General features: G+C 41.7%; 1 protein-coding gene across 7 annotated transcripts in view; it reads left to right on the top strand.

Moving 5' to 3' along the window:
* The window catches only part of Map4 (microtubule associated protein 4), a 171,084-nt gene that overhangs the window by 94,083 nt on the left and 66,694 nt on the right, over positions 1-10,307 (top strand). The window lies entirely within an intron of this gene.

The following is a 10,307-nucleotide window of genomic DNA, read 5'->3' as shown; positions in this document are numbered from 1 at the left end:
GACAGAAGACATGCAGTAATTTGAACAGGGAACTAACTACTAAGGGCTCAAGAGCATGGTAAAGAATACAAGGATTCTGGGTGTGGTGGGGCCTGGCCATAATCCCTGCTATTTAGCAGGCTAAAGGGAGAGGATTGCTGGTCAAGGCCAGCCCAGGCAATTTAATGAGACTGTGACACAAAAACAAAAGAGCATAGCACATTGCTCAGTGGGTACAACCCCAAGTACCATAAGAAAAGAAAACAAATACAGGAATGACTTATACTCCCTCAGGACTGGGAAGGAATTCCCCTGGGAAAGAACACATTTGGAAGAGTGGTGGTCTCTACTGCGAAGTTTGTATCGTGGCGATCTCTCTGGGTGATGAAGATCTGCATGGTATTCATGTAGGCTGTAGGAAGTCTAGGTGGATCCATCAGCAGTGTGCCTGGCAAGATGCCCACAGGAGTGCCCAGAAGCACCAGGCAGGACGAGCATCACTGAGCGCTTTGCACACCAGAAGAGCACTAGGCAAGCAGGAAAATAGAAGATAGCCTGCTGGTCCAGGAAGATTAGCCCCTCCCCCTGTGCCCTCTACTCAGCTTAACCTCATGACAGCTGGCAGAGGAGTAATGTTATGGGTCCAACCCAGCCAGAGTATACTTGGAGCTGAAGGGGCCATACATGAATTACTGGCACAGGTCAGCCTGTCATTTGGCTAGCTTCCGCTTGGTCTTTTTATACACATTTGAACTCCCATGTAACTATTTTTACAAGACCCAATTATCTGTTATGTGATGAAGAAGTTCTCACCATTGTCCTAAAATAGGTCCTGTGGTTATTGTCTCCAGTGCTAGCTGTATTTATTACTCCTCAGTTCGAAGCTTCGTGGAGCATTTCTGGTCCCAAGAGACTCATACAGTTAACCTTCAACAATTTATGGATAATACTAGAAGAAGGAAAGAAGAAAGAGGTTAGAGTATACAACTAAAACAGAGAAAACTATATAAGGCAATTATAGTTGTCATTTCTGTAATCACAAGGTCATAGTTGATGTCAGTGGCTTTTTTCTTTAGTTACCCACTTCATATTTTCCCAGCCTGCAGGCCAAACCTAGGCTGGCTGAATTTCTTTGTGTGGAAAATGATCCAACTTTCCTCATTAATGAGGCTCCTGTTTCTTGGGTCCTGTAGTTTTCCTTAGTCTTTATTTTTAACATGGAAGTGATGAGAGGCATCTTGAGAATTCCCCTGGGTTTAAGACCAAGGCCTTTATGTGTTTGGTACTGGGTCTCATTATGCAGCTTGGACTCGTAGTGAGTCCTCCCCACTCCCCCCTTTCAACCTCCCCAGCACTGGGCTTACAGTTGTGCACCACTATGCTCAGAAGACCAAGTCTTTCTTGCTTTCATTAAATAACAGGCACCCAAGCTGGGTGTGGTGGCGTATACCTATAATCTTAATCTTAGCACTCAAGAGCATCCCTGTGAGGCCAGGCTGTGCTACAAAGTGAGTTCGAGATCAGTGTGAACTGCATAGTAAAGAGCAGTTACTACGCACTTTTCCTGTCTCAGAAAGACAGGAAAAGAGAAGATAATTAGCTAGCAGCCACCCGGTCTCCCTGATAACTGCCTGTTGTCACTCCAGCCCATAGGCTCAGCCTGTTGGTTCTGTTGGATAAAGAGCCCCAGTTGGCCATGCTTGCTGCGGTCTCATCTTCTAACTTAATTGAACCATTGTTGGTATACTGGTAGATCTTCTCCCTGGAGAATAAAACCTCCATTTTAGAAGTGTCAGAGTAGAAGCAAAAAGTCTGAGTGGATTATTAGATGTAATAGGGAGTGGAGGGGATTGGGCTATAGTGTTGTTGTAAAACAGGTGTTGTGCATGTACAAAACCCCAGATTCAGTCCCCAGCACTAAAACTAGAAAAACAAAGTGAGCCAGGTGTGGTGTTCGCATGCCTGTAATCCCAGTACTGAGGGGCTGAGGCAGGTGGAACTCGAGCTCAAGGCCAGCCTATACTACATAGTGAGATCCCATCTCAAAAAACAAAAACTCCGAGACAAAGCAAAGCACCAAAGTGAGTGGAACTTTTTATTTCTGCCCCTAGATTTCCAATCCTGCATGTTCTGACTGAGGAACACAGCACTATATAAGGGGTCTCTGATTCAAAGCATTGTCTCATCCTTTGTCTCCTAGCTAAAACAGTAACTGAGTATCAGTAAGCACTTCCTTCTCTTAATTAAGCAGCCATTGTATATGGTGAGAACACTGGCTAGAACCATCGTGGTGCACGTGTGACTATTCCATTGGGTAGCTTTTACCTCTGGTGGCAGAAGTGGTACAGTCATGAATGGTTGAACCCCCCAGTAGTAAGACACATGAGTTAGATTTTTGTCGAGAATGTGTTAATCCCATAGGCACAAGCCCACTTTTACACTTTTTTCTTTTGCCCTGAAATAATGGCCTTGGTTAGAAGCAAAGCTACGTGGAATGTCACAATGGGAGAGCAGCAGGGACTCTGTATGTCCATGGATAGTGGTGCTGGCAGAAGCATTATAAGGCAGAGTAGGCAAATCTATTGCCAGGAGACTATTCTGTCTAGTAAGGACAAATTTTTGTTCCTCTCCCCATTTCCAGCCCCACTTTCATGATGGAAAACTTCCATTGTAATCAGTTCTTCCTGGGGAACGGCCTTGTTGTTGGTTTATGGTGTTGACAGATTAGGTACTTGGCAGAAGTTTTAGCCAGGTCGGCTTTGTTTAGGGGAGAACCATGTTGTTACAACCGTGCATTGCATCTATGGCCACTTTTCAGGGGTTAATTTAATTTTTTATTGGTATTTCATGAGTCTAGTAAGTGAGAAAAGAGTTTAGTAGGTGTACACTATGTCATCTTGTCCACATGATTAGAGAGCTTCACCTGCAATACCCTTTAAAAATTAACTCACTTGGGAAACATATCGTCACAGCCTGTGCCCATTCCAGTTTCCTAGATTTCCATGTCACTGTTTATTCTAGTGTCCAGCCAGCCAGCAAAATAGTAATTCATAATTGCTGAGGAATTAGCGTAGTCAGGGTTTTTGACCATATCTCACTGCAGACAAAAAGGAAACCAAATGTACTGCTCAGAGTTCTGCCCTGCAAAAGGAATTTTCTTCACCACAGATCAGTGAACTGGAGAGTTGTAGCTTTCTTTTCTTTTCTTTTTTCTTTTCCATAATTTTATTGATAAACAAATAGCAATGAGACAGTTTCAAACCAAATTGGACAGTTTCAATAATTAACACATTGCATACATTCTTCCTAGTGGTTATTTGCTGTACAAGATGCAGACATGATATCCTATTTACAAACTCTATTAGAACAAATCCCTCTATTCATTAAGAGAATGTAACTATATATCTATCCTAACCATTTTGAATACACAGATACAAAATGGACATTTATCTACATCCCCTTTTTTGTTTAGTTCCGTTATTTGAATATTATAGGTGTGTTAACTCAGCAAAATATTCTAAAAGAGTCCAGTAGTCAAAAAAAAAAAAATAGAGTCCAGTAGTCCATAATAGTATTGGGGTGCAGTTTTCATTGACCAAACTAGTCTTTCACGTTGTCTCTGGGTCCCATTGTCACCCTCTGGAGGTTGCTAGCACAGTCGAAAGAGAGGAGGCAGTGTAATAGGAATGAATAGTGGTGGAGTTTGAGCCACCAGCTACAAAACTCATGTCTCTGGGCCTGCTGGGCTTTGGCCTCTTCTGTACTGTTTCCACTGGCAAGCATACCAGTGTTGCTTTTGCCGAACTAAAGTAGGTGGATTGAGTAACATCCAGGTTGTGTAGGAAGCTCAGACCGCAGTCACATCATGTATGTTTCCTGGCTAGGCATTTGCTCACCATCAAGACCAGCAGCAGACCTGAAGCAGTTTTTCAAAAGATGAATGGTTTTGTTCAAGAGGCATTTATGTTTGCTAAAATTCTGTGAATCTAGGCTATACTTCTTTTACTCTTGCTTGCAAGGGCTCTAGTCAGCATTTCTACTTCCATGGACATTTCAGGTTTCATTGGTCTGCTGGAAAATAAGGTTTAAGTGGCAAAGCACCTTGAACTGCACCCTGTATTTGCTAGAATCTTTTATGAAGTTCTACCATAGGCCATCTGTAAATGGGTTAAAGTGTATTCAAATGTGTATATGTTGTCTCCAAAATCCAGAAAGGCATACCTGCCACTGTGTCTATTTTTTCATCTCGTGTAACAATGAGTTGTAGCAGCTTTCTTTGGATGGGAGATTTTCACATGCTCCAGACTTTGAATCCTTAGACACTTGATTAATATAAAGGATCCCTGATTTTTTAATTTGCTACTCTTCATCAAACTCAATTAGCACAATATCAATCTATTGGACTAGTGCAACATTTTTAGAGTGTTACAGTGTTCAAAACCCCTGTGGGATTAATTATGATGGAAGAATTAATGACAGCCTTAGGCAAGTCATAGGCATGTAAATGTCAGGTAAAAACAAGGTGCTTCTGGTAATACTTGGAAACCGCTATGGGAACAAAAGTATTAGTCAAGTTAATAGCAGTGTAGCAAGTGTGCTGAGATCCATCCTGATTGCCCTACACTTGTAGGGCATTAAGTGTAACTGGAATTATTGCCTGATTATGATAGCCCATAGTGATTCACCAAGATACAACACACTTCTGCACAGGTGAAGCTGATGAGTTCAGTGGGCATGGGATAGGTATGCCTACTGCTGTCCTTCTAGATCTTTTATGGTGGCATTAATCACTTTAATTTTCCTACTGGTTTGGTAAAACATCTTGGTAGGGATGGGAAGTTCAAGGGGCTTCTATTTAACCTTTCCCCCTTCCTTTTATAATGACTTATTGTCTTGGTTACGTTTCTCATTGTTGAGACAAAATACCTGACACACAGAGTTAAAAGAGGCAATTTAATTTTGGAGGTTTCTCTTCATAGTCGACTGGTGCCAAGGCAGGGTGGCACAGCAGAGGAGAATCGCAGAAGAGAAACAGTTCTTGGTGGGCAGAAAACAGTAAGCAGCAAATGACCAACAAGAGACAGTGATGCTCTTTCTGTTCCTGTCTCCTGTCCAAGCTACTCACTCCAAGGCAGGTAGCCAGGATGGGGCAGCCTTAATCCTAGCATCACTGAACCATCACAATACTGCATCCTTGATCAAAGCAGCACAGACCCTAGCTCCAGCCACCTCCCAAAATCTCACCTTTGTCCTCGGCTTTGGGGGAGACATGTAGATATAAACCACAACATTTATCAGTTGGGTCAGACAAGCAGCTTAAAAGTTCCACCAATAGCCAAATATGTCTCTTCCAGTTAGTTCAGGAACTAAAGAAACAACCACAAATTAGGTTCATTACACACTGTGTGCCTTGTGAGTTCGACTTGAGCTAAGCATTCCATATATTACCTAACCACTTAATCCTTTTTTTTAACAAGTGGATCATGGTAGCATTTGGGGAACTGTAAATCTCTGGCAAGTGTGGGTTACTGCTTTTCTCTTATCCACAGTCACCCTAATACGTGGGCTTCAAGGAATCTTGGATGAGGCAGCTGTAGTGTGCACTTGTGGGAGCCCAACAGCCTTGTGCAGTCAGTCTGGAAACTGGGAAGAGGTCTTGATTTTCAAGCCAGGTTTTTACTATAAGAGTTGGAGGCTTTGTTTTCCAGTTAAACAGATTGACGTGATTTTTATTAGGCTGCCTTCCATTGCTCCTGTAGAAATCAGGAAGCTCACTTGAATGTTGGCATCTCCCATGGTAATGCTGAGGGTTGTGACAGTTGCCAGTCTAGGTCTAGAGGAACAAATTTACAAGAGAACAACCACAGAAATTTAAAGGAGAAAGTTGCTCTCACGCTAAAGCATTTTCCAGTGCCAGAAAGGAGTGTCTTCTGAGATTTTTTGGGCAATAACCATTCACATATGAAAAATCCATTCCGACGTTCTGTCTCCGAGTCCTTGGATTTCTGTCTCACCATTGTCCCAGGAAAGCCTTCACATCTTTGCCTTATTAAACATGGTTTATTGCAAATTTCATCAACTGATTGAAGATTCTATTAGGGTCACCTCCAGCTGCATAAGGTAGCACATTCAATTCAGACTCTCTAGTAAGTGCACCTGTGTCAGTCAACACCAACATCCTTAGACTCTGCTATCATATATGGTTTCCACCACTTTTATTATTTATGTCTACTGAGCTATCTTCCTGGCTCTGTTATTTTTGTCTTTGATTTTCTTGATGTGCAATGATACTGAATCAGGTTGGTTGTCAGCCTGACTAGAGACACCTGGATGAGTGATTGTACAGACTTGTTGGTCTCTTGGTATACCATGGGGAGGAATGGTGGTGGGAATGAGGGAAAGGTAGATGAGACAAAAACTGGGTCAGGTGGAGACCTCTTTACCAAATGGGGAAAGAGGATTGAAGGACAACCATAGTGGTATTTATTTAGACCTTTGCAAAGGTAGTATCATGAGGCACAAGGCTGCCTAGCAACTAATGATTGAAATTATGCAGGTAGTATGCTTTTCTGAAGACTGAGGTAGCTTGACTATAGGCACTCTGGCTCTGTCTTGCCTCACACCCTTGACCCATTCCCAGCTTCACCCACTCCCCAAAAGTGATTGGGTTGTGGTGTGTCCTTACCGGGTGAGTTAAGCCATCAATATCCTAGCTGAATGTGCTGGTGGGAGGTGGGGCCCAGTTGGAGGCAGTCACTGGGGGTCCCTTGGGGACAGATCTCTTTCTCTCCTTGGCCACCAGGAAGTTAGTAGCTTTTCTTTGTTCACCATGCTCTTCTGCCATGATGTTTCTGGCTTGGAGTCAGCACACCCAGGTTTGAACATTAATTTCCTTCTGTGTGTTTGGTTTTTCCATAATCATCCTTAATGAGAATATTAAATGTACTTGAATAATTTGCCCTTCTTTTGGGGAGTAGTTTTTCTTCTTTCTTTAGAGCTAGAATCAGTCAGCCATAATTGTCTGGAATAAAATTAGTTGAATGAATAGAAGCCATTATATATGGGACGTGGACAAAATGCAGTTCAGTATTCACATGTGATTTCTGCCGTGGTTGAATTTTAATTATGGCTGCTTTGAATTATCCTGGCTTTAAACCAAAATTTTATTAACTTCCACCATAATTTAAATACTTTAATATATACTATGTATAACTTTTTAACTAGGCTCGGTGGTACATGCCTATAATCTTGGGAGGCTAAAGCAGGATGGTTGCAAGCTTGAGGCCAGGCTGAGCCACATGAGTTCAGGGCCAGGCTGCACCACATAGTGAGACCTTGTCTCAACAAAAACAGCTGGTTGTGGTCACCCTTGCCTGTAATTCCAGCACTTGGGAGGCTGAGACAGGAGAATCACCACAAGTTTGAGGCCAGCATGGGCTACATAGTGAGTTCAAGGCCAGCCTGAACTACATGGTGAAACTCTGTCCCAGAATCCAAAAACAGACAAACAGAAATGTCTTTCTCTCTATATTTTTCAATATGAGTTTTTAACAGAAAGGACATATTTTAATTCCTATTGTTACTGAAGAGCCTAGTTCCCTATTTCTCAAAATAGAGTAGCTATATATCATGTTGTACATAAAACAGTTTTGATTTATTGTGTCTGTCATCCCGACTTAATTATTAATGGTTGCTCCCCTTTTTCTCAAGTGTCTTAATTTTACTCTGACCAGACAAATTTAAGTATTTAAATGACCAGTTTAGTTTATTGTAAATTTCTGTTGTGTAATAGTCCTATATGTTTAGAAAAATACAAATTACACATTGATTCTTGCAGTTTATATTCAGGAAAAATATGTAAATAAAATTCAGTGGATGGCTTTTCATATGCTGAAGGCTAAAATTAGGCCCATGTCTATCCCAGGCACTAAACTACAATCAAAATGGATCAAAGATTTAAATATTAAAACAGGCACTAGATGTACTGGAGGAGAAAATAGATAGAAATCTTGACGACAGGGATAGGCAGAGAGTTCATAACAAAAGCCAAACTACATGGGAAATACTTCAAATAATCGACAACTGGAATCTTGTCTTTTTGAAAAGTTTCTTCATGTCAAAAGAAATCTCCAGTGAAAAGAAAACGCACAAATTAGAAAAAAAAAATCAGCCAGCTGTCCTTCAGACAAAGGTCTTCTATCTAGGGGGTGGTGAGATAGCTCAGTGGTCTAAAGCACCTACTTAGAACAAGCTTAGCAAAGCACAGGGACTGCGGTTCAATCCCCAGCACCACATGCCAGCCAGCCCCGCCCCCTGGTGGGCTGAGCTGGCTGCATGTGCACACACACACACACACACACACACACACACACAAATAAATTTTTTAAAAAAGGCCTTCTATCTAGAACATATAAAGAATTTTAAAAGCCTTTTTACCAAGATGTCACCGAAGGTGAAGAAGAAAGCCCTGTCCCTCCCAGGGTTGAAGCAAAAGCAAAAGCTTTGAAGGCCAAGAGGGCCATGCTGAAAGGCATCCACAGCCACAAAAAGGAGATACAAATGTCACCCACCTTCTGCCATCCCAAGACCCTGCAGCTTCGAATGCAGCCCAGATACCCTCAGAAGAGTGACCTCAGGAGAAACAAGCTTGTTCACTATGCCTGACCACAGAGTCAGCCATGAAAAAGATCAAGGACAAAAACACACTTGTATTAATTGTGGATGTCAAAGTCAATAAGCACCAAATTGTATAAGCTGTAAAGAAGCTCTGTGACATCGATGTTGCCATGGTCAGTACCCTAATCAGCTCTGATGGAGAGAAGGCCTATGTTCGACTGGCTCCTGATTATGATGCAGTGGATGTTGCCAACAAAATTGGGGTCATCTAAACTGACTCCAGCTGGCTAGTTCTTTTTTTTTTTTTTTTTTTTTTTTTTTTATTTTTTTTTTTTTTAATGTACTTAGTACAGGGTCTCACTACGTAGATCAGACTCAGTGATTTTCCTGTTTTCAGCCTCCCAAGTGCTGGGAATTATAGGTGCGTGCTGCTGAGTCCAGTCTCAATCACTGTCTCAGTGCGCCCTGAAGGTGAGACCAGCACTGCATGCCGTGCTTTGCCTAAGCAGGCACTTTAGTCTGCTGAGCTATGTGGCCAGCCCCTGGCTAATTCTAAATACATGCTTTTTTTTTTTCCCATTTAAAAATAAAAATAAAAATAGGGTCTCCAGAATTCAGAAACCCAATCAGAAAATGCTCATCTGAGGGGCCAGGGAGATAGCTCAGTGGAATAGGGGCTTGCCTGGCAAGTGCAAGGTCCTGAGTTCAATCCCTGGTACCACCAAAAAAAAAAAAAAAAGGAAGCACATCTGAGATGAATATATACTTCTCACTGTATTTTGTGGTACCAGGGATTGAACTCAGGGCCTTGCATTTGCTAGGCAAGCACTTATTCCACTGAGCTATCTCCCCGGCTCCACTTCTCAGATGAAGAAATACAGTTGGCAAATAAGTATATGAAAAAATGTTCAACATCATTGGACATTCCAGAATTGCAGATTAAAACAACACTGAGATTCCGTCTCACCCCAGCAAGAATGGCTATTAAGATGATAACAACCAGTATTATCAACCAGTAACAAATGCTGAGCTCAGTTGTACAGTGCCTGCCTGGAAAGTGCAAGGTCCTGAGTTCGATTCCTGGTACCCCCCAAAAAATGTTGGAGGAGTGTGGGGAAAAAGGAATCCTTATTCTCAGTTGGTGGGAGTGTAGACTGTGGTAAAATCACTGTGGTGATCAGTGTGGTGATTCCTCAAAAAACTGGGATTAGAGGTCCCATTCAACCCAGTTATTTGGCTCCTGGGTATTTTCCCCAAAGAACTAAAACTATAAATGCCCCAGCGATATATATATGCACCTATGTTTATAGCAGCACAGTTTGTTATAGCAAAATCTTGGAAACAACCCAAATACCCATCAACTGAGGAATGGATAAAAAAGATGTATTCAACTATCAAAGTATTCAACTAACAAAAAAAGATAAACTTGAGGCTTTTATAGGTAAATGGATACGACTAGAGACCATACTCACAAGTAAAATAAATCAGACCCACATGTGTAAACGTCATATTGTCTCACTAGTGTGAGAACTGAAAGAGTAAATAAAATCTGAAAAGTACAAGGGAAAGAAAACTTCAAAGGGAAGGAACAACTAGGATGAGGAAGAGGAGAAAAGGGGAAAAGAAATATGTGGATGCACAGGATAGCTTGGGTAATTGTACTGCTGATTTCTGCTAGCCTATTGAAAAGAACAGTTAATGCTTTTTTTTTT

The sequence above is a fragment of the Octodon degus genome, unplaced genomic scaffold, assembly GCF_000260255.1.
Source record: "Octodon degus isolate 3935 unplaced genomic scaffold, OctDeg1.0 scaffold00126, whole genome shotgun sequence".
In the NCBI taxonomy this organism is placed as follows: domain Eukaryota; kingdom Metazoa; phylum Chordata; class Mammalia; order Rodentia; family Octodontidae; genus Octodon; species Octodon degus.
The sequence above is the reverse complement of the archived record's forward strand: the minus strand, read 5'-3'. Positions and strand labels throughout refer to the sequence as shown.